Source organism: Pteropus vampyrus, unplaced genomic scaffold (genome assembly GCF_000151845.1).
Source record: "Pteropus vampyrus isolate Shadow unplaced genomic scaffold, Pvam_2.0 Scaffold8, whole genome shotgun sequence".
Taxonomy (NCBI): Eukaryota; Metazoa; Chordata; class Mammalia; order Chiroptera; family Pteropodidae; genus Pteropus; species Pteropus vampyrus.
In genome coordinates, this window is record NW_011888789.1 from 16,490,074 (window position 1) to 16,515,669 (window position 25,596).

Sequence of the window (25,596 nt, forward strand, 5' to 3'; positions counted from 1 at the left end):
CTACTGTCTTTCAGTTTTGTTTCTCTGAACTTTTTTGTGAAGAAGTTACCAAGCAATCTATCACCTCAGATTTGATGTCGCAGTCATTATTTGTGGACTCTTGAAATTTCTTTTCTAAAGAACTTATGTTCTAAAGATAGCTAATAATGTTAATTTTATGTAGTTTCTTATATTCTGTAAAAACATTTTTTGCTACTAAAAAAGCATAAATTAGAATCCTATGACCATGTTTATTAATAGTGAAAGATACTAGATTTATAAAATGGACCTCTTATCTATAAACTATTAGACACATGAAAAATGGAAGTTCAGAAAATAAATTTCAAAATATATAATCCTCTTTTTCATTTCTAACCCTATAATAAAACAGATGTTTTAGGACATTTTATGGTTCACTGTAGAGTTCAAACAAATGTGCTGTATTTACATTTGATGTTTTCTAGGTTTGCCCAGCCCTTTGTTTCTTTAAATACTCATGGTATTTCAGCAGCGAGCCTGAAACTAATAATTAAGCATAGGAACACCCATTTTTCCTTATATATCCTAGTTTTCTTTCTTTCACAAAGATTTGTTTATTGCCAAAAGTCTATTTCTGCTGGGAGAATTATATATCTCCTTGTTAGCAATTATAGTTTTCAACCTAAATGAGTTTTTCAATTGCTTAATATTTTCTTAATGGTGTTTATTGCTAAATTTTTACCTATTTGAGTTTTTCCTCCTTTCCACATGTGCCTTTCACAATGATTTTTAGGCATTGAACTTATTTATTAATTCACTAGGTAAAATCAGCCTTTTGTCCAAGTTCTGAGCAATCTGTGATACCTAAGTACCGAAGGTTCTTCTTAAAAGGGAAAAAAAAAATCATTCTTAGGGTAGTTTTTGTCTTACAAATATATTAAAAGGCAGAATGTTAGAAACAAGATGACTAGAAATTTTTTTATAGAACACTTTTATTTAGGAGGAAGTGTTTGGGGATTTCCTCCTTTTGAGTAGAGCTTAATTTTGTCTGCTTTTTACAATCCAAGAAGACCATTTCTGGAAAATGATTAATGATTAGTTCATTAAAGGTATAATAAACCCTTCAATCTATACGATGTTTATATCTCTCATGGAGCCATTGTTCTGATGACTAGAATGAGTCTTCATTTTGCTGCTGAGAGTAAGGTGCCAGTTTGGCATTCACACCTACTCATATTATGCTTTAGCCTGTGATGGAATTCACATTTCCAATAATGATTAGAGTTTTCAAAATTTATTGTGTATGGTATGGTAGACCCCCTGTATAATATGAGTTACCATGTAGATTCAGATGTACCATTTGGTGAATTGCGTCTCCAGAAAAAGCAACTATATACAGTAAAACAGCATAGACTAGCACTGTCATCTTGACAATGTGGATGTTATCTAATTATAGATCGTTAAACTTGAAAGTCACCTTTGAGATGATTCTGATGAAACCTCTCATTTGACAAATGAGAAAATGGGTTTCAAGGAGAGATAGTGACTGGTTCAAGGCCCTAATCAGTGTGGAGAGAATAGAGATGAGTAAAGCTGATTCTCCTTCCCACTGCCACAATTTTCCCACCTACCAGGATGCCTCTGATTTGAAATGACATGCAAAACTGGTTACCGGAAAGTCGTGATAATAATCTGTGATGCAGATGCTGAGGTATGGAATTAACACTCAGTCTGGGTTTACTGTTCCTTGCCAGTGACCCTGTGGAGGACTCAGATTTTCTGATTCCCACTCCATTGCCCTTCTCCCAATCTCACATCAATTAAGATTTTTAAAATCAAGCAAAGATAGCTTTTAATCTTTCTTACCTGTAAGTAGAAGAGAATTTATAAGCAGTTTCTCTTGGTCACAAATTGTACATTCTTTTTCCCTCCTCAAACCTGTATCTGCAAGACTGGTTTATAGTCTTACGCGTATCATAAAACCATAGACTTTTTGAGTAATGTAGTGTTTTGAACATAGCACAGCAGACTACCTGAGTGCAAATGGATAGTTCCACATTATTTTCTAACAGAGAACCCTAATTTTCTCATTCGTGAACTAATGCTGGGTTTCTTGACTGTGGCTCTGTTAGAACCATCTGAGAGCATTATAAAGACAACACAAAGCAAACAAAATAGTGCCTGCCTTCACCCCCAGAGAGCTCGGATCTTAACTGATCTGGGATGGGATTGGTATTGTTTTTAAAGCTCCATAGGTGATTCTTATAGACAACGAAGCCACCAGACCAGATGACTTTGAAGTCCCTTTCGAGTTCTAATGTATGGCAGACCTGAGATTTTCTATGTCATCTAGTCCAACCACACATAATCATCCCTTGATATTGGAAAGGCAGCATCTTGTTTTCATTTCACCATTCATTTATGCTACCATGTTGAAAGAATACATATTACTATCAACAAGCCAAATAGCAAGGCAAGAAAGTATTTCCTATGATTTCACAGTAAGTGGCAGAGATAGAATGTGAATATATAAGGCATTTTACTGCAGAACCTGTAATCCTTAGCTTTTCGGTAGAGCTCTCCTCATCTGTAATATAAGAATGTTGATTTTTAAGTACCTTGTCACTTCCAAATTCTTAAGATTCTATATAAATTAATAATAGTATATTTATACCAATCATTTTAACATAGGGTATTCAAATAAAACAATCTTCAGCCTTTTAGGCCAGTTTCTAAAGCAATAACAAAGCCAAGAATTTTTCATTTATTTTATTCTAAATCACAAATGCCATTTCCCAGATTTGCACGCCAAACTAATCTTTTTATTTTATAGTAACACATACATGTGTACATACATAAAATAAAGGAATTTCGATTCTGTTCATTCATTCATCATCCGAACGCCTGGAGAAAGTCTGGTCTGAACCTTAAAGTATTTCATAGAATTCTGGAACCCTAGAGTTTCAAGTATTGTGACTCATGAAGTCAGTTACCTTTAGTTCGTAAGTGTGGAAGATGAGGGGTTAAAGAAGTTATACAGAGGTATATGCTTATACCTAAATAGATAAACTAGATTATAGGAGATGTGCTCAAATTTGTTATAATTACATGCTGTTTTAAGAAACCTCAAGTACTTCAGAAGCTACTTTCCATAAAAACAATTTATATGCTAATTATGTTATTTTTATTTATTCTTTAAAGTGGATTTTTCATGAATTCTGCTAGACAATCTTTGTTCAATTTACCAAATAAATTTCCTAAAACATAATTTTATTCAGATGAGTGTTTCTTCAGTCGACTCAAACAGAAAATTTCTGACTCTATCATTGAAAAAACATTTAAAGAACCTTTGTTGATATCCAATAATCCTTTGTGTTCTCACAGTTTCACCAGCCTGAGAAATTTGTATTGATTCTAGCTCTATGAATATTATCTTTTAGTCTTTGTCCAATTCCTTCTGAAAGCTCAGTCCTTCTGTGTAAAGCTTACACACTTGAGATTTTACACTCCAGTAAAAACTATGCTACAGGGGAATAGAAACGTTTCAGAATAAACTGAACTGTAGAACCCACTCTCTCCATTTGATTACCTTAGCTTCAGATAACAGAATGTAAAGTATAAAGGCTGTAAATAAAGCATTTGTGTTTACTGTGAATCTTAGTCTAAAGGGTATTTGTTCTGCTTGTGTTCAATTTGCAGTCCATGTGCCAGCTCAGTATATTTTCCGAACTAGTCTTGTGAGCATCTCAGCCATCATTTGTGATTGCGCATGCTAAGGCTTGGGTGGTCTTGTGTGTATGTGCCAGTATTACCCTCTAAATCACTGGTTTTAGGAGCATAAAGAAAAATGTAACCTTTGATGTGCAGATTCAATTTTCCCTTTAACAGCAAAGGTTTCCCTTTAACATCAGAATTGTATGTTTTAATCTCAGATGAGGACTGTCGCTTTTATAGCACAGAAAGGCTTTGTAATGACGCTGCTGTTCTTTGGAAGCTTTTAGATTTTAGCTTTAGAAAGAAAGATTTAACGCCTTATAAAACAGCATGAGAAATTGTGATCTTCCTTTCTTTTTGTTGACTTTCCTGTTACAGTCATAGATTCATGGACTTAAATGGAAAGAGGGGGCCTTGGAGATATTCTTACTCAATCACCTCATTTTATAGGTGACACTACTTTGGCGCTCTGCATTTGCTTCTTTCTTATCTCTCCATGCCATGGGAAGCCCCATGACAGCAGGGACTTGATTTACTTCGTTCACTGTTGTGTCCCCAGTGCCCCAGTAGGTACTCATTTAGGTTTGCTGAGCAAATGAAGAAGCAAGGACTTGGGAAGAGAAAAGACTTGCCCAAGATTGTCCAGCCAGTAAATAGGAAATTCTGACTTAGAAACTTCATCTTCTGATTACAAATTATGTGACTTTTCCATGATCAAAATAGTAGATTTTTACTTAGGATTCTTAATTATTTAGAGGCTTTAATATGTAGGAAAAAATCAGAATCATATACAGTTTACATTTATTGGATACTGTTTTTCAGACATTTAAACTACTTTCATTGAACCATGTAGTACAACCCACTGATTAACAGTACCTTCATATTTTTTATAGTTGAAGAAACTTGGGCTTTGGAAGATTAATTTATCAAGGATTATACAGCGTCAGAGACATGACTCAAATCCAGGTTCTCTGTCTCCAAGTTTAGTGATCTTTCTACTTTGCCTTTTACATGGAGATCAGTGTGTGTCGATATGAAGACTTATCTAGGCCCATAAGTAAGAGTAACTGATATTATTTAGCCTGGTGCCTTATAATGCAGACCTTAATTAATACCTGTAGAATTTGTTGAGTAAGTGCTGGCTTAACCTAGGGGTCTGTATTTAAAAGGCAACAAAAGAGGTATTGCTTTCCGGTTTCTTTCATCTGTGGTAATGAGTCTTGGCCTCCTGTGTGGTCTTACTTGAAGGGCTTTTCTGCTCTCTTATCTTTTTCTCATTTTTCCATAATTGGACGTGTATTTCCTCATTTTTGGTCCTAAATGATTTGCAGCCTTCAAAGCTTTCCTACTAAATTGCAGATACCCCTGAGATGGAATGGTATTAAAACTTAGTTGAAGATTACCATCTATCATTGAAAGAAAGATATTGCCTTTTTTGTGTTTATGAAGGAGAATAAAGAGGAACAATAACAAACCAGAAAATGAGGACACTGTACCATGGCACACTTGACCACATTCTTTGATAGCGATAAACCTCCTCTTATCCAATGAAATTTTTGTCCAGGCTCTCTCCTGGACTAATTTTTTAGGACACAGGATGATCTCATCACTCCTCCAAACTGGTGGGTAAGCCCATCTGCCAACCATTTTTTGGCAAAGGTCACACATGAGTAATACCACTGTTTCCCACAAACGAGGATGGAGATTTCAGGAGTGGACGGCGTTAGGCGGCCCTGAACTCTGGTGCAGCAGAGAGCAGCTGCCTGGCCACAGGCTCCGCTGTTACTACCTCTGTTTCTCAGGTTTATTTTTTGACTGTGGATATTCTGATGTTTAATTCTTATAGAAAAATGTGTTTGAAGCATTGACCTTTTAAAATCATGACCCTAGAAAGTAGAACTTCTCATTGTTTAAAAAGAACTTTTCATTTTTTTCCCTAACAACTTATACCTTCTTTAATGGTACCAAATTTTTATCCCTTTTGGTATAAAATGTCCATTTAGTCAAAGATACCAAGAAACTCAGTGGTGGTTCTATAACTTCATCCTTTTGTTCTCTCTTTCTGTATTTTACAAGAATTTTAGTTCAATGTTTGTAATCAAGATTGCTGTCTACAAAGATATAGTCTGCGCTGCATCTTCCATCTGTTCATTCTTTTTTGGCTGCAAAGTCAAGGGCTAGGAATGGGATGTATTGGCAAGAAAAGACACTTAATTCTGGTCATCTTTTATTTTCTTTCTCTTGATTTCCTTTATGTTATTATGGTTTCCAGTAATGGGGTTCATGATGTATTATCTGCAAAGGCAGTCACCTCTAGTTCTCCCATCCCCGTATGCACATGCCTGTCCAGCCATCAAGAGGGTGGTTTCTCTTCTCCCTTGAAGTGTTGGCTGGCCTCATGTGACAGAATGTGGCAGAAGTGATGCTATGACAATTATGGACCTTAAAGGGCATTTTCTAAACCACCATGTAAAGAAGGAAGTTCAAGCTCCGAGCCAGAGAAGGAAGCATTCTTGTAGTAGGAGCATGGAGGCTCTGCAGCCAGCACCACTCCCACACATGGCAGCGTGGCACCTTCGATCCTCCAGCCCCAGGTGACCCTGGCCAGCACCATGGGAGAAAGAGTGGAGCAGTCCTCTCTGAGCTCCACTTCAAACTGCACATCCTCAGAATCATGAGCAAATAAAATGGTAGATGTTATCAGCCACTGACTTTTGGGGTAGCTTGTTGCATAGCAGTAGATAACTGAGACGGGATTTTTATATTTTCTAAATATTTCTTTTTTTCTCATATCTAGTTATAGTTTGTCCAAGGATGTCCATGACCCTGTATTCCTGAGGAAACTTCTAACTTATTAGGATTTTGTTGGTTGTAGTGAAAATTTGCTAAACATTCTTGAACAGCTGTTTCTCATTTTGTCCTTTACCAGCTTTATTTTATCCTTACTTGGAGCATATATGTCTCCTGAAATGCCCCTAACAGGTCATTTCTCTGGGTCACACAGTGACACCAATTTCTTATAGTTGTTTATGGGAGAGAAAAAAATTACTTCTCTCAAAAGAAAAACAATGAAAAGGAAAAAAAAAGACTTATTGCCTGCTACCAAATTAGATCATAGTCACCTCTCAGACCCCACAAATAGCTGAACATTCTACTCAATGGTGGAAAAAGAACAAAAGAGAAGGATCTGGGATAAAAAATAAAGCTAAGGCCAAGACAACCCAGGGAGAGTTTTCAATGTGCCTTTTCCATTCAAATTGTAAGTATTCCCAGGGAAACTTAGAAGTTAGTTAGTTAGTTAGTTTTATTTTAAATTTTTCCAGAGGGATCTGAAACCATTTTTAAAAGTCCGACTTTTAATTTCCTGAGTAGAATGAATGCCTATTCTGAAGTCCTTGTATCAGCTTATATAAGCAATTGCCTTTGAAGGTCAAGGTAGTATTTTTCTCATTTAGTTGTCAGTTTTTTGTACTTTAATTAAAGATTTATCATTTTTTCTGTTGTCTTTCTGCCTAGCAATTTCTTTCCTGAAACTCTCCTAAGCAGTTGATTGAAAAGAATTACTGGAATCATGTTTGATCCAGGGCAATAAAATTTAAGTATCAAATGGATGGAAGAGGCTGAGTTTAGAAGGTCTAAGATGCCTTTCTTAATTGACAGACTCATATCAATCCCACCTTAATGATTTACCTTTTCCAAATTTCCAGTGATTATTTGTTTAATAACACTGATTCCACAAGTTCAGTAGTCAGTAGTTAGGATAATGTTTTACTGTGTGATGACGAGGGTTGTTTGGGGGGATGAGAGAATTTTCTAGAAAGGACAGAGGGGAATTTTTTTTTTTAGGAGTAAACTTTCTTTCCTTAGTTTCGTTTTAAAATATTATTTTCAACCTTACCTAAGTACATGTGAATCTCTACTTGGTTACCATTTCTCCAACTCAAAAGTGGTATTACAGACTATTTATGCATTTTTTTCAATATTTTCAAGCATATTTCAAGTATGCATATCTTTTCTTTCACTTATATTTTAAATTTCTAAAAAATGGTAGTTACATAGTCTTAACCTCTAAGGCAGTGGTTCACAGTGAACATTTGGCAATGTTTGGAGACGTTGGTAGTTGTTACAGCTCGCATTGGATAGGACCTACTTATATTTAATGGGTGAAGGCCAAAGATGCTGCTAAACATTCTGTAGTGCATGGTATCTGGCACACAGGAGGCGATCAATAAGTGTTTCCAGAATGGATGGATGAGAGATCAGTGAATGTAACAGTGGATATAGTGTGTCTTCTTTCTCTCTCCTCAAAGATACTGAGGGTAGGCTTTGTTAAAGACCAGATTAGATTGCTAGTTCACATATAACCCATGGTCATCTTGTTAATAGGCTTATATAAAGGGTTTTTGCATTTCCTGCACAGAGTTGCAAAGATCAAAGCTAGATCATTTTTTATTAATGTGTGATGTGGGGTTTGTGTGTGTGCCCGTGCGTGTGCACATATGCGTATTCATATTGGAGAATACTGGCCACTTAACCAGAGAGCTATATTGACATAGGAGAATCGATGGTACCATTGATGATCATGCCCTTGGTACCTTCATCCCTAAAATATCAAGTCCTCATTTTTTTTGTCCTTTGACTGTGGAATGAATGCAATTTTTAGAGCTATTCCAAAATAACACTCCATATTAAGAATATTTCAAAAGAAGTGGTACAATTGGAAAAAGCACCACATACTATTTGTAATTAGAAAAGGGTAATACTTTAGTGTGTGTCTTACTTTTGAAATTCTAGAGCTACTATGCCCAATGATGCCTCTATTTTAGAAAAGGGGAAGCCTTTTTGCTTTATGATGCTTTCTTTCCTAGTCTCCATGGAATTAAAACTTTGCCGTTTTAATGAAAGAGAAAATAAATGAATGTGATCAATGATGAGACTTGTTTTTACTGGGTAGAGACATTGTTTAATGCATCACAGCAATATTACTAGGAAAAATACATTACTAACTTCCTCAGTAGGAGGATCTAGCAGGAAATTTATTTCTCCCTCCTGTAGTAGGATAGAGACAAGAATATGAAGGATTTTCCCCCAAAATGGCATTTATAGTTTTTTGCAGTGTCCTCATTTCATTCATGGCCCACAGTGAGTGCTAGCTGTTTTGGAGAAGAACAGTTTTTAAAGGTAATTTATGAGACATATGCTAGATAACTTTTCTTAATACACAGTTAATACTGAATATTAAATATTAAAAACTGTCCAGTTAAAATCCATACTTTTTCTAATCTATACTTAGAAAACTGCAATATATATTTTTTTTGTCTTGGGAGCTTTTAATTCTGTTTATACCTTTTCATTGACGTATAATATGGGGTTCGTGTGTGTTGCACACTTCTTTAATGTGATGACATATTCTCAGTAGTACTGCATGGGTCTAGATACAGTTCCCTATCTTGAAATAATTTGGAGTGAGACAGTCCCAAACAGAGTATCACATTTGGATAGAATTCTACTGAATATGGACTAATGTTAAGAACTGCTGTGGATTAAAGGAGCAAATTAATTTGAAGCAAAAGTAAAAAGGAAATAAAAATCAGTTTGAGCTGTTTCCTTAGCACCTTGCCTGGGCTTTCACGAATTGCCTGGTAATGATGAAAATTTATAGGATTCTGGATTCTGAGGGGAGTCTAGACCAGAAATCTCTACTGACCAACCAAGGAAGTTCAGAGTACCAAACGAAAAGAAAAATAGAAACATAAAGATCATATAGTCGATGAAATTTGCTGCATTTAAATTTATGAGTCTCTTTAATTATTACATTTTCAAATTACTTTTTTTTTTCCTTTGGATGGCAAAGAAGAAGGAAGAATCAAAGTTTTAAATCAACTCTTTGAACACTGCATTTTTTGAACAGGCATTTTGGGATAACAGAGAAAATATAAGACCACAGAAAATTTATTCTCTGCTTTTCTCACAAGGAATTTATTCTCTAGACCGAAAGACAGATCCGATACCTAAGGCCTCTCTCTCTCCTTTGCCCTTTCCCAGCTTCCTTTTCGTATTCATTTTGAAAGCTCCTAATACTACTTTCTTTTTTCTCTTTGGATGGGAAATGGGCAACTGAAGGTGATTTCAGGGCCCTTCAAACTCTGGCCCCTGCCAGCCCAGCAGCATCAGCTCTTTTCCTGAATTATAGATCCAGTGAACTTCTTTCAGTTCCCAAACACTTTTCTACTCTGTCTTTCCTCCAGGTCTTCACTATGCAATTCTCTCTGCCTTAAACACTTCCCTACTTTTTATGTGGCTAACTCATGCCCATCCTTCAAGTCTTCCCTTAGATGTCTTTTCCAGTGAGAAGCCCTTCTTATTGTTAAAGTGCACATTAAGTGTCCTTTCTATGCGCCTGTGTAGCATCTGGTTTTTAATTGACTTTACTGTTAACGCTAGATCATAAGTTTGGAGAAGGCAAAGACCATGTCCTTTGTTCATTGATGTATCACCACTGCCTAACACAGAGCTTGACACACTGTAGGCTCTCAACTATTCACTGAATACTCGGCCTGAGTATTTAAGAGCTGAATTGTGTGAAGAGGGAAACCAATGAAGGTAGAAGTGACGACTAGTGTAAATGGGGACTTGACCTGAATGAGAAGCTCGTTTACTGGAGAGTCTGAGTCTCTCTCTCCTACTTCTCTTCCTCCTCCTTTTCTCTCTCTCTCTTTTTTAATCTCATTCATTCATTCAGCAAATATTTTTTGAGGGCATAATAAGTTTCAGCATAATTCTAATAATTCTAGGTGCTGAAGATATAACTGAAAAATTTCTGCCCTTATGGAATTTACATTCTAATGGACTAATGGATAAAAATGGGTTAAATATGAGTATAGAAATCAGCTTAGCAGGCTGGTAGGGCAATGAGGAGGCCAGCTTGATGGGCAGGATATGCTGCAAAGTCAGACTTTTGAATGGTTCCCTAAGAACATAATTTTACTTTGGAAAGTAGGTGGGTAATGGAGAAGTATATATAGATTTTGAGCAAAGGAGGCTTTTAGTCTGTAATTAGTATGCAGAAACTGAAAGTAAAAAGGCCAACTTAGGCAAGATTGCCAAAATAGGGGTTAATAATACGGGGTTTGGCGTAGGGTGGTGGCAGAGGTAAAGATGAATAGAAGAGACTTTTTTTGCCGGGCCTGTGGGAGCAGGTGGGGGACGGGGGACGGCAGGGGAGTATGTGTGTTTGGATTTCTATTTAATTCAGCAATATTGTCTCTATAAGGAAATTTTCCTAGATGATGGAATGTCTGGATAAAGGAGATGGAGAGAAAAACTAAGACTATAAATTTAGAATCCAGAAGAGCAGTGGGAACACTGAGAAAGACAGGGCATGGAACTAAGGTATTTACATGAATTGAATTGGAGATTTCATCAGATTTTGTTAAGTTCATTTGATTGATGCTTATTAAGCCTCCCACTCTTCATCACGCTCTAGGGGTCAAAAAGATGCACAAGACAAATGAGGCTTCTACTGTCATAAAGTTCACTTTCTACCTGACACCCAGATGAAAGGGTAGAATTGTAGGTCAGTGTTTGGGAAACTTCTGTTGCTAGGTATGACTCAAAGTCATGAAAATAGATGGGGGTTTGAGTCTAGGTAGCAAAAAATCCTGTAATTTATTTAAATTTTTATATCTAGGGTTTTATGTAATGTAACTATTATAGCACTTAGACAGCAATTGATATCACACTAAAGAGATAAGAGAAAATCAGGGAATTACCATGGATCTTTTAACAAGCTACATTCCCTTTGTTTGAATGAAGAAGAAAAAGACATTTCTTTGTCTTTAAATTCTAAGCTGTCATTTTATTAAAGTTCGGTAACTTAATGTCTCTGCCTCCTTATTACTTGGCAATATCTCACTAACTCATCGATGTCAATTTAGGCTGGTCTCCAACAAATGCATGAAAGAAATACAGGTCCATAATTCATGCAATTTTTAAACATATTTAGCACACGAGTACCTTTCTGGGTTTAAGAAAGCAGTGGATGTGTAAGGAGAGACCCACAGTTATAGCTTCTCCTCTTGTCTTTGTCTTCTTTCAGTAATGACCATGAACTGTGAGGTTGGTGTCTTGGCTCAGAGCGAAGAATGATTTGGCTTCGATTATTTTGTTGCTCTCTCAAGCTGTTTTTTTTTTTTTCCTTTTTTTTTTTCCTTTTTCTTTTTTTTTTGTCCCCAAGAACAGCACTCTCAGTGGGTGTGGAAGTGGGCGGGACATGAAGCGATGGTTTGCATTGCATTGCCTGGCTACAGCTTGGCACTTCTTTCTTTCTTCCTTCTCTTTGCGTCATTGCCACTGGTGCCACTAATTTTATTTCCCCCTTCTACTTCATTCCTTTGGGAATAGCCTAGCATCTCAGCATTATATTTTCTTTGGAGCCATGGCAGTATTCTCAAACAATAACCTAGGAGATGTTTTTTATCCCCTTTTACAGTATTAATACTAAGGGAATTCTTAAAAGAAATAAAGTGAGAAAGAGAAAGTTCCTCTCACTGTATCTTCTACTTTCTTCATTGTCTTTTCCTTTGAGACATATCCTAAATGATTATATATATAGTTGACCCTTGAACTCAGGGGTTGGAGCACAGACCTAATATACTGTTGAAAATGCACATGTAACTGTAGTCAGTCAGCCCTCCACATACTCAGATCCCAACAGCAGAGTTGACCCTTGAACAGCACACGTTTGAACTGCTCAGATCAGTATTCGCATAGTTCAAGCCTGTGTTGTTCAAAGGTCACCTGTACACTAGATGCCTCAAGTGCCAAAAGGAGGGGGAAATGGGACATAGATAGTGGGATGGTAGAAAAGAGTACCAACCCCATTGCCTCGAGTGATTCCAGAAATCAAAAGCTAGCCTCCTTGAAGGAGGTATAAAGGATTTTTACCTCCTTAGGACAAATATGATTGAGAGACCTGGTTTTTATCTTTTTTAAGATCTCAACCAGGGAAATCTGGAATGTTAGTTTCTTCCAAGCTCTGATGCTACTTACATCTCCCCCTTTATGTTTCTGTCCTTTTCTGGTTTTTTTTTTTTTTTTTTTTTTTTTTTTTTTTTTTTTTTGCCACTCTTCTCAAAGCTGACTATTTTCTAAGTTTCCTAAAGAAAAAAGAGTTCTTGGGGCTTGTGTCGAGTTAGACCTTAAAGGAGGGGTAGGTCTTGGGTGGGGTGGATTGAGGCTTATTCCCAACATGGGTACAAAAGAAATAGCATGATTGGGAGCCAGTCAATAGAACATGTTTTCTACACTGAAAGCTTAATGAAAGGTTATTTGGCAGAAAATAACTAGGAAATTAGGAATTGCTCAATAATCTCCTACGCAGGGGAATTCAGTTCACTTTATCTGTCTTAAAATCTTTTTACATGTTTTCTTTCCTTTTTTTTTCTTTTCCCTGAGCTGGCAGCTTTGCCCAAGGCTACCTGCCCACTCCAGATTTTCTGGTGTTCCTGTCTAGCATTAGAATTGTTCTTTGTCCGTTTACTCCCCCTTGTATCCAGAAGCTCATGCTACTAATCATTTATCCCCTCTCATCGTATTTATGTATCCCTTTATTTCTTCCTCCATTTATTCTCGTCCATTTGTTTTAGAATCATTTCTTAAGCAGTGTCTGCCTTTCCTACATTGACCATTACATGCCCACATTGACTTTTATACCTACTCAAAAAGAATTATAAAGATATTTCTAGCCTTAATATCACCGCTGTTTGTTTTGGCTACTCAATATGTTGTTGCTTCATTTTTCTGCTGGTGATAGACCCCTATGGTAGGCCTCGATAATAGTCATGGCCCCTCTGCTTGTCCAGATGCCAAGATCTCTACATGATGTTTCCACCCTCGCCTGCTAATATAACCCAAAACTTAGGCTCATATTTTTGCCTTCTTTTTAGTATATCCATTCTGTTTATGTCTATTGCCTTTAACTTTCAAAAGAGTAATTTTCTGTGTAATTTTTCTTATACATGTAAGCTTACAGTCTTTTGCCTGTATTGATACGGCTGTGGTAGCACGTCACCACGGTGCCAACAGCAGGCTTCCATAGATATTCTAATGTGTATAGATACAGAAGTTGCCTCTCAAACTCATTTCTGCTTCAGGGGACATGAGAGGGGATTTAAAATCAATAAATGGTTTTTCAAAGACAGTGTGTGAAAGATTCAATTCTCTATAAATTAAGTCAGAAGAAAAAAAAATGTTCTTAAAATATATTAATTTATTTCTATGTACTCAGCTTTTATAGCATTGTTTATTTATAAAGAGTTATTATTGTACTTTGCTATATTTATATCTACAAATTTCATTATTTCATAAACAATACACACCACAGGACTGTTATTATATGCACGGTACTAGGAAAAATGGTGTTGGGGATACAGAAGGAACAGGTTTTTGTTCCTTTTCTTGAGAACTGTATGTATGTGTGTGTGCACACGCGTGTGCTTCTTATATTTAAGAATTAACAGAAAGGGAACTCTGTCGTGTCTTTTTGTATTTCTTCCTGGATGTTGCTTGATGCTAGGCATTTAATAGATCTTCGGTAAAGAAATGCCTATGGAACTAATTTTGATTACACTAAAGTAGCTGACTGCAGGATCTTTTTAATGAGAAAGTGCACTGGATGATAAAATCCAAAAATGAAAGAAAAATTACATTCATATGTGCACAAAGGCATTGAGGAATTTGCATGACAGCTCATGCCCAAGTATTACTTATGGCACTTAGCTTTCTCTCTAGATGAATACAGCAATAATAATATTGATGATTATATCTAGTCTTTTCAAAGGAGCCGGAGCACCAGTGTAATTTACAGCCATGTATACCTTTTGCTTGCACCTGAGTTCATACAAAGCTAAAGGAAGGAATTTTGTAGGTCACTCCTGAGAGGCCTGAGTTTGACCGTGTTAATTAAATGCAACAGGATTTTTTTCTAAGCACCTATTTGTCCACTTGTATGCTAGTGCTGTGGAAACAGTTTTAAAGTATGAATTCTGGTATGTGCCCTTGATATTACAGTTTAAGTGGGGAAACAAAACTGGTAATGTATATGCAACAACTAGCAAAGGACACAAGACATTCTGTAATTAGTGCAAATTATGGGGTTCTCATAATAGTGCTATAAGAACTCTGAAAATGACAGCTTATTGGATACGTGATACTCCAGGGAAGCCCTGTGGGAGTAATAAAATTTGAATGGGCCTTACAGATAGGTAGGATTTAGATGGATGGAAAGGGTGTCTGTGGGAAGGAGGAAATGGCATTCTGGTATTAGAGAAGAGCGGGTTTTGGGTGGTAGGATGGAGCATAGTCTTAGTGTTGGATGGCAGTGAAGTTGCCCTACCAGAGGTCAGACTGCATAAGTGTGGCAGTTACTGAGAAGATGTGACACTAGTCGGAGACACTGGAAGAGTGTCCCGGGGACTGAGGGATGTGCTGTCCTTGCCACATCTGCAATCGCTGCTGCATCCTCCTCCGTCTTGGTTTCAGACTTTTGGAAATGAGATCAACATCTGTCTCTACCGATTATATTTTGAGGCATTTATGCACATCTGTACTTCCTTAGGGTGGGAATAAAGGGGGAGGAAATGGAGAGAAAGATTTCATGTTCATTTCTTAAAGATCGAGTTTATTCTTAGTGCAGATCACTTACTACCCAGCTGAAGGGAAACCTTTTGCAAGGCAATCTATGTAAGAGAAATCTTAGATTATCAGCTGTGATTAGCATTTTTACTGTACTAGAAGAGAACATATAAGAACATGTACATATTCACATTCTGGTTTAACTTTGTCAGCTCTACAATGTAGACCAAGCAAAGGAAGGCCAAGTGTTTCTTCTTTAAAGGAAGGAACAACCCGCTCCTGGTGAATTAGGGAATCTCTAAGACTCTGTCACATACATTTCAGTCCCACTGACATATTACTCCCACATCCTTGTGGGTAGTAAAGTTAAAAATTTTTAAATGTTCTCTGATCTTCCACCCACTGATCTAGTAGACATTTAAGTTCAATACTGCAGCTAGGAGAAAGGGGAGTTGAAATATAATTTATCCTGTTTAAAAAAAAAAAGCCTCAAAAATCACAGACTCTATGTCTGCACTAGTTTAGAAATTATAACAATAAATTGGCTTCCGTTTTAGAATGTGTTGTTAGTCATCACACTTTTAAATTACATGGCATTACTATTTGTGACCTACTTAAAATGGTCGTTCTCAAAATGGGAATAATATTTGTGCAGCCACTGCTTGACTTGTAGGCATTTTTCAAAGCTGTCTTTTTATTGCGACCATATTTTGAACATTAAGAGGTTAAATAAATACAGGCTTTGATTCCCTATTGGCTGGATTTTATTGGGTGAAGAAGTATGTTGAGTCTTTGTCTAGGAAACCACTTAGTAAATAGTGCAGTAATTAAATGGCTCCCTTCTGCTCTGTGTTCTGATAGGACACGTTTTCCTGAGTCATCATCTATTTATGTGGAGTGATTCCAAGAGCAGGAGTCAAGAGACCCAGGCCCTTCCCTGGCCATGCTAGTACACTGCCCCATGGCACAGCTTCACTTTCCTCATGTGTAGAGTGAGGCACTGCATTATCATCTCACTAAATGTCAGTCTTTTTAACTTCTAAATTTTTATGGCCCTAGTTATGCTGTAGAACTTCCAAGGAATATACAGAATGAAAACAGTGGTCCTTGGTTTCAGGTGGTTCAAGTACTTGGTTCTAGTTACCTAGGGCACAGTTGATTCATCCAGATAGACATTTGTAGGCATATCTCAAAATGAGTCTTATATCATCAGATAGCACTATTGCCCCCCACCCCCTTAGGAGCCTCTGTTAGAACTTTGGCAGGTTTTATTCAAAAATAATTGATGCTTAAAATGAAAGCATTAAGATTACTTGAAAAAAAACACTATCAGAATATCACACACATTGTTTTGCTTGCCAGAAGTTAGTGTTCTGAGGGGATAGCCTACCGGTCAGATGGCAGTGACATGATTCATTAGAGCTCTAGGGGCGAGAAGGGCTTGGCTCTCAGACAGACGTGGACAATGGACAAAGGCTTCTTTCCCCAAGAAAACCAGCAAAATGTTAGTGATTCAATCTTTTTGTTCACTTTGACCGATGAGGCTAACCCCTCAGTATGGATATTTCTATCTTTATGCTTTCTTTTAAAATAAAGTCTCATTTTTATTTCCCCTAAATTCTGGGGAAGAGTGATATCAAGTAGGAAAAATTAAAACATCACCACTAATAATAAATTACTGTTTTGAAAGTAACCTTTGAACCTTCCTTTCTTTTCTCGAAGACTTGGGTTGTCGTAATCATGTGTGTATTTAAAGTATATTACATGAATGCGTCTGTACCCCTCCCTGTGTTACGTGTATTGTATGCCATCTGCAGAGCCCTATGGGGGTGTCAGGCAGGGAAGACGGTTTTGTACTAAAAACTGGATTTTTCTTTCAGTTTTTCTGGCAGATTCAATATGTACTTCTTTAAGAATCTCACTTTTCAATTTTTTTGTTTTTGCTCAGTTTGCAGATAATATTTTATATTTCTATCCCAATCAAGAGCTTCTAATTCTTGCTACTTTTTACCAATTGTCAACAGCTGTAAACACACATAATTTTAGGTAATTTGAGATATGGATACAGTTTTTTTGTTAATTTCCTACATTGCTTGACCTTACTCAAAAAAATTGTGCTGCTTTTCCAGATGTTTTATTAAAGTATGTCGTCAATTCATAGGGTATTCTTAAGAGGTTTGTAGAATGCAGTTGTGCCACAATATGTAATCCAGTAAACATCTGCTGGTTCAGGTAGGTGGCAACGATTGGATGTGCCTGGGTACTTCAATGCCCGGTCCGACAAAACATGGTGGCATTTTTGTATCCAAAGCTGTAGCTTTGAGCTTTTTTGTGTGTTTTCCAGTATGCATCTCTACTTGCAAGGAATACCTCTACAGATTTTCTCTGCACATATGAGTTCTGCCACATTGGGTGTGACAGTAGTCCATAATGGAGCGAGTCAGAATGGGATAGTCATAATTGCCTGTAGGTTTCTGTTTTACACTTTTGCACATTGAAGACAAGAAAACTTACATATCTCTACTTTTCTGTGTTTCAGCAAAACATAATACTTATATCACTATGAACAGAAAAGAGATGATTTGTCCTTTTTAATCCTATGTGTTAGTATACAGTGTGTGGCAAACAAAATGCTCTCTTAACTATTACCTCAGAAATCTTTGGCAAAACAAAATGTAAGACATTGAGTTTTGTCTACATTTGTACACTATATTCCTAAACAGCTATTCGGTTAAAATGAAACTACTTGACCATAAAATAGTTGATATTGGCAATTTTAGGAATAAAAATAAAATATCCTAGAACAAGCAAATTAGTCTTTCCCAGGGCTGGAGGTATCCATAGATAAAATGTACTACCTCAGTAAATAGTGGCTTCCTTGACCTGAAGGTGTTCAAGCATAATAGACTGGACGGTTAGTTGGGACGCGGCGCAAGAGATCCAGCCAAAAGAAGATTTGGACTAAACGACCTTTAAATTCTTGCTCAAATGAGAATCCATGATACTTATTTTGTTACAGTTTAATCCAGATATAAATGTTTTAAAGCAAGATTACTAGTAGCACATGATAAAGTAGAAGCCTTTGAAGATATCGTCCACTTCTGCCATTGTTGCTTATGTGGCTTGAGAAAGATCTTTTTCTTTGGAGTTATCTAAAATATGGAATAAAGCAAAAGCCTAGCTTTGTTCATTTCCTTAGGCCAGATACTCGGCTTTAGATTTTTTAAATTTTCATAAGGATTTTGTCTTTTGACAGATACCCCCAATACAGTCTGGTTAAGAGGAACTTTATATGCATCACACACAAAATTTATTATTTCGACAGTCTCAATGGCGTCCGTTCCTAGCCCTAGAAACTTGTTTATCTGCTAGAAAAGGGCAGAGCGCTTCTGAAGCAGGCTGCTTGCCTGTGGGAAGTCACGGCCACCTGATTCAATCCATCTTTATTCTTCCTTTTAGCCTCATTCTCCTGATCTGGGATAACTCTATTACCACTGACATTCCTTAATCCTTTATTCTCACAAGATCTGTGCATCAGCTGCCTGACAGTTTTACAGATGTCTGTGGCAGTTGGGTGGAGTCTGTAATTCTGTGATGTCTGTTTTTGCACATTGTCTAGGCATTTGTGCTAAACTCTGCTCTCCTCACTTGCCTCCTTTTAAACCTGTTTTTCCCATTTTAGTTTAGATTTGGGTTTTTCTTTTGTACCAAACCCTCTTACTTTCAAATTTATTATAGCTTTGAATTAAAAATTTCCCTGACCACCTCCTTTTTTTCTACCATCATTTCCTGTTTTGTTTTTTTACGACCATTTTTCATTTCGTAGGGGCTTTTAGGGTTTTATTTCAGATCGTATGACATTTCAGATCTTAAAAGAGATTACACTCAAGAACACAGCTAAGATATGAATACATGCAGTAGTCATGTATTCTTTATGTTAATAATATTTCTCATTATAAAATTAAACACTTGTTATAGAAAATGTTCAGAGCATTAAAAAATGCTTTCAATAGTCCTATAGCTCAGAGGTAATTAACATTTTTGAATATTCTTTTATAGTCTTTTTTATCCGTCTGTGAAACTAAATGATCTAACTTCTTTGTAATCCCTGCCTCTGCCTCCTTCCTCACACACACACACAAAATCACAAAACAAAACACACATATGATAGATAATATGCTAAAGCTAGAATGGTGAATGAATAAAATAAAGAATGTGAAGGTGAAAGGCTGTTACATTATAACCTTCTTTTAGGAAATGGAGGTGAGCGTATGCATGGGAGCAGCAGCAGGAGGTAAGAGACATCAAAGCCACAGGGGAAGGTGCATCTAAGGCTTACTAGAACAGATATGGAACAAATCCCCCTTCTACCAAGTGTACTTGAAAAAAGTATATTAAACCCTAACACAAAAGTGGGAAAGGATGAGTAAGAGCTTGGGTGCCTTCTTGGAGGCTGTGGCTACTACAAAGCCTTCTGAGCCACCTTTGGCATTTAGTCTGATCCTGTGGAACATTTTCCATGTCCTTTACCAGACCTCACCTCAGCTAATTTAGTGTATGTAAGGGAGCTGTTGCAGGCAAAAGTTTGTGAAATGGAAAGAGAATGATTGGTTCAGATTTAATTTATGTGTGAAAAAAAATCACCAAAACAGGCTGTTATAGAAAGAAAGCAAAGGAAGTGATTTTTTTTGTTTGTTTTTTTATCTTTCTGACTCAGTCAAAATGGCAAGAATTCATGAAAGCCAGTATTGTGGCTGCTTTGGGAAAAAAGGTAAAAGTAGTTATATAAATGACTAACAGACAAATACATAAAATAGGTAATATATCAAATGTATTTAAAACTGACTTCCTTTCTGCAGTTTTGCTTCATGTTTTCTTTTAAAATTGGAGCAAAATACGTTTAGGCTCAGAAACTTAAAATATTGTTGTAAAAAGGAAAGCAAATTAGAACATTTAGACCACAGTTATGATGCATGTCCTCAAACCAATAATAGGTGCTCTTGGCAGAAGCATAACAATTGCCAAACTAAGTATATACTTATGGTAGGTTCTCCTCACTCCCATTTTGGAACATTTTTTAAATCGACATTTTCTTTTAAATGGCTCTGCTCCTTACTAAAAGTAGGTCCATTGTAAATGGAATGTTAGAGTGAAATGTGTACTCTCTGAAAAAAAATAAGGAGAAACGTGATTTACTTTGGTGATTTGTTTTTAATTCATGCTAATGTTTTGGTTTTGGATTGTACATTGGAGAAGAAAATGAAAAAAAAAAAAACCCCTTTCTTGATACTGGTACTCATTTTTAAAAGGCTGATTTTAGGGCTACCAGTTAATTTTTTCATTTTCTTTTCCAACAGTATTTTTTCATATTTAAAGAATCTCAGGTTTTCTAAGTCCAGGTGCATCCTCGATCAACCACATCTGTCAAGTCTGGCAGAAGGTGTCTGCCCGGGGTCAGGCCAGCTGCCCTTGGAGAAGGCAGAGATGGTCAGGCTAACAGACCCACTATCTCTGTGACAGACAGAAATTGAGAGATGTTAGCTTGTAGGCCTTTCTTTTGATTGTAAAATTCTCATTCTAAACAGACCAAATTAGCCATTTTTAAACTTTGTGTTTTTAAGCCATTTGACTTAAATCAGACATGGAGGCTATAGAACGAGAATAATCACTTATAAAGGTTATTCAGATCGTGCTACTCCCCTGCTTAAACCCTTCATCCTATAATGTCCTTCTACACTTATAAAAATAAATTTAGACTCCTTATCAAAGCCTACAAGGCTTGCATTATCTGGCTTTTGACACACATACCCCACTCTTACCCCAGCCTCCTCTCTTGCCAGTTTGTCTCTTACCGCCCAAGCTTCAGCCATACTGGCCTTCTTGCTGGTCTGTGAATACACCAAGCATTCCTGCTCTTGGCCCTTTTATTGTTTCACACACCTGGAACATTATTCCTTTAGTTGGTTCTTCTTTATTAATCAGATATAGCATTCTCACAGAGGCATGTGTTCCACTGCAGTTCATTGCCTGGAAAGGTAAAAACTGTATATCCTTTAGCCCTTGCTGAATTCAATCTGTGATTCAGGTTCGGTCATCAGACACACCATGTGAAGTATGTGAGATGAACATGATCATAAGGAGGCTGAGTCTGCTTGTGATAATGCTGCTGTTCCTGTTGGAGTTCCATTTTTCTATGGCTTCCATGGCTGATGTTCAAATGAATGAAGCTTGTGTGCACACCCAGAGGCAGGATGTGGGGCGCCGATTGCGTTAGAAGCCAAGTGGTTTGTGGCCGGGGCAGTGGCTCCTGTAGCAGCCCAGTTCTGCAGTACCGCTTGGGAGTATCTCCTGGACACTCAGTCTGGACTTTTTCTTCCTCCTTTTCAGCAATCTGAAAACTATTTAATATCTGATAAATCACCATCTTACACTAACTAAGTAGATTCTGTTCTCTCCAGTTGTTCTCTGACTGATATTCGTGCTGTGCCTAGCTTTTCAAGTAGCACTTACCTACCCCGCCAATATAGTCTGTCCTGTTACCCTGCTTCTTCACGTAAGCAACCTAGAATGATTAATGTACTTCCTTTTCATATACTGGCTGCCTCCCTCATTAAAATCTGTGTTCTCTGAGGGTAGATGCTTTGTGTTTTTCCGCTGTGCCTTTTTGTACTTAAAACAATGCCTGGCTCATAGTAGGGTCTCAGTAAATATTTGTTGAATGAACTTATCAGCCAACTCCAGTTTTGGGGTGACTGCCTAGAGAATTAAGATAAAAACTGAAGACTGCAATGGGGTTCAGTAAAAGAACAGTGCTATTAATAAGTGGCATTTGTCATGGACTGTAGAGCTGCAGGGCCCTATGTGTGCCACCCCTGCCATAAATTATAACAACTGAAGCAGAGCACATATTAACCTGTGTTTGGGAAACAGTTTCCTTTTGAAAAAATTTTCCTGTTTAAAAATTTTCTGTTATATTTAGCATATGAGACTAAGTCTAAAGACTTCTATTCTAGAAATAAATTACATTTAAAAATTGTCAATTTACAAGCTGGGTAATTCAGAATTTGTAGAGAGCTTACCTTTCTCGAACAATCTGAATTAAGGTAATTCAAAGAATAGCAAAATATAGCAAAATAATAGCAAAATTCTGACATTTCCTTAAAATGTTAGAATTTGTAGATCAACAGTAAACAAGTACATATATGGATACATTAATAAAAATAAGTTTCCTAATATTGGGGTTTTTAAATCTGCTTAACCTAGACCAATGCTTTTCAAATGGCACATTAGTGGATCATAAAATTAATCAAGGGCTTTGTGGCTGGCATTTTTTTTTTTTTTTAATCAAATGGAATAGAAAAGACTAGTATGCATAAGAAAGGAAAAGTAAGTATTTCTGAAACTTTTGTTTCAGACATATGTGTGTGTGTTATATGTACTGGATTATAATGAAAATGTTATTTCTTACTGAAGATTGGACTAAAAACTCCTTGAAAAACATGGAGAGACAACTGTATGAACTACAACTTATCAGTGATAGCTCTACCCGGAAGTACTGCTAAGACTGGAGAAACTTCACTTGTTTTTCCAAACCTTGGGCCCGGAGCTAACTTCTGAAGCTTGTTAAGCATTCACACAGATGCGAAGTGAGGCACGAGCAGTGGGTTGCCCCTGTATTGAACTTGCACTAGATGCCCCACCACAGTCTCTTAACTAGGTCTTTCAGTGCAACTCTGAGGAATTGCTATTATCCTGTTTCACAAGGAAAGGAAAGGAGTCTTATTATAATTTTTATAATTATTTTTTCACTGCCAAAAATGAAAAGGAGGAAGAAAGAGTAAGTCTGAGGATTAACCTGATCCCCATTAAACTGTAAATTAGACATGACTCCTTGGTTTCTTTCCCACCTCCCCTTCCTCTGGGGTGAGGCTGCGTACCCTTGCCAAGATTGTAAATAAATATTATTTATGTAATTGTCATTACGACAGCAAAGTTTTTTATTACCTGGGCCAAGAGCAGAGGAGAATGTTGGTGGCGTCTGTCCTCTGTTGTCCTTAGAAATTCAGCTCTAGCCCCCAATTTTTCCTACTTGACTGAAGGAAAACTGCAGTCAGTCACTGCCTTCCATAGAAGACAGGTCTGTTTTTATTCAAGCATGCCTCTTTGGGGCTCTCAAACTTCCCAGTCTCCCACTGCTCTCTTTTGGGGAGCATAACAATTTCCAATGAGTCTTACATTATTATAATGAGCTAAAATTAGCAGAAGGCGGTTCACAGAAGACTAAGCTCCCAGCTCTGAATCCCGGCTGTACTACTTCTGTCTGACCCTGGGAGTGCTATCAATCATCTGAGCCTTGCTGTCTCATCTGGAACATGGGAATGATGATAGTCTCTGTCTCATAGTCTTGTGCCTTTTGTTTTTATGAGGTAATTTATTTTTAAAATGCCCAGGGCTCTATAGTAAACGCGTTTGCTGTGGGGCTGCCACCCATAAATCCTCAACCTCCCTGCCCCGAAACCGCCAAATTAATGTGGTCACAAATCAGTTCCACAAATATTTTTTGAGGACCTGCTTTTCACCTGATGCTGTGGGGAATATAGGAATAGGTTTCAAGGAGCTTATGGTCCTCTGCAGGTTGTGGGGAGGGGCAGGATTTGCATACACTTGACACAAGCAGCATAAAGGGCAGTGCTATTGAAAGTCAAAAAGGAAGAGGAGGTTTAGAAGGGGGAGCTCGGCGGATTTTTGTTTGTTGGTTAGTTTTTGAATGATTGCTTGCCACTCTCTCTTAAAAATGAAATCTAAATGCCAGTTTATTAACTTAAATATATTTTATCTGAATCCATTTTATCAGCAAATTCTTTCCCAATAGGTGAAACTTCTAAGAAACCATATAGTACTCAGATTGTTTAACTGGTGTGGCCTCAGGACAAAGAGGGTAGAGAATTAAATAATGTCATCATCGAGCTGAGACAGTTTGATATAACCATTTCCAATGGGGATGAGTTTGCCCATGGACCACAAACCTCAGTCTCCTAGCTGCAGCTTCTGTATCCATCTCCATGCTAGGAGATTGTCCGTTGGACCAAAAATATATCCAAGCCCATTAGCTAAGATCTCTTCTCCCCTGGACTGTACAAGAATGGGCACTGCCAGTGCTCTTGTGTACGGCTCTTTTGCTGTTCTTGCTTGGCTGACAAATAGCTGACAATGACTATTTCTTTAGTTTTTTAACATACTCAGTCAAGTTCAAGTGAAGCCTTTAATCTCATTGAGCTGTCCTGTTTTTTTAACTACTGTGTGATTATGTAATACACAGTTATGAAAGAAAAATTATGAAATACAGGTAAACATAACAAGAGAAAAAATTCTCCCATAGTGACATTTTGCAGAATAGCTTTGCATTATGTATTTATTTAAATAGCTGTACTGTGTAACAAACAACCCCAAAATCTCAATGACTTAAATTAATTATTTACTTCCCTCTTTTATTACATAGTGGTAGTGGCTGTGGGGTAGCTATGGCCAAGCTCTGCTCCAAGTTGTCTTCTCACTTGGAGAACCAGCCCAATAGGCAAGCCCATTCTTGTGGAAAATAGAACGAGAGAGGCTGAGCCAAACCGCTCAATGCACTTAAAGCTTCCACTGGAATGTGACATAATTCACATTCACTCGGATTCTGTTGACCAAAGCAAGTTATATGGCTATGGCCAGCATCAATGGAGTAGGAAAGTCTCCTTGGAAAACCTTGGGAATAGGGGATATAGTACGTATTTATGAAAAATAATGCAATTTATGATAGTTTTGGTCATAAATATTTTCTTTCTGCAAACACAAGATACACATATGTAGAGTAATACAGCAACCACATTCCACTTTCCTGTTCATGAATACTCACTTCCTTCCACAGGTGAAATACACTCACTCCTCTCCCTAAAGAAGAGTCATCCGAACAGCATATATTGTATTCTTTAGAACTTTTGCAATATTGCTGTAAATGAACACAAATTTAAGGGGTTGTGATCCGCTTCTTTCTAATTCATATATTTAAAAAGTCTTTATCAATATGTATTTCAATAGAATTGTGATGCTTGCACTATATTTCATTAAATATGCTATATTATTTAACTAGTCTTCTTTCATTATTAGATATTGTGATTGTTTTTAACTTTTCGCTATTTTAAAGAACTGTTTAAACTAACATTTTTAAAAATTTTCTGTTATTTCCTTAGGAATTGCTGAGTCAGAGGATAAATGTGTATTTTTAGAGCTTTTTATTTATGTTACAAA

General features: G+C 37.0%; 1 protein-coding gene across 2 annotated transcripts in view; it reads left to right on the top strand.

Annotated features, from left to right (window-relative positions):
- The window catches only part of PSD3 (pleckstrin and Sec7 domain containing 3), a 407,146-nt gene that overhangs the window by 216,203 nt on the left and 165,347 nt on the right, over positions 1 to 25,596 (top strand). The window lies entirely within an intron of this gene.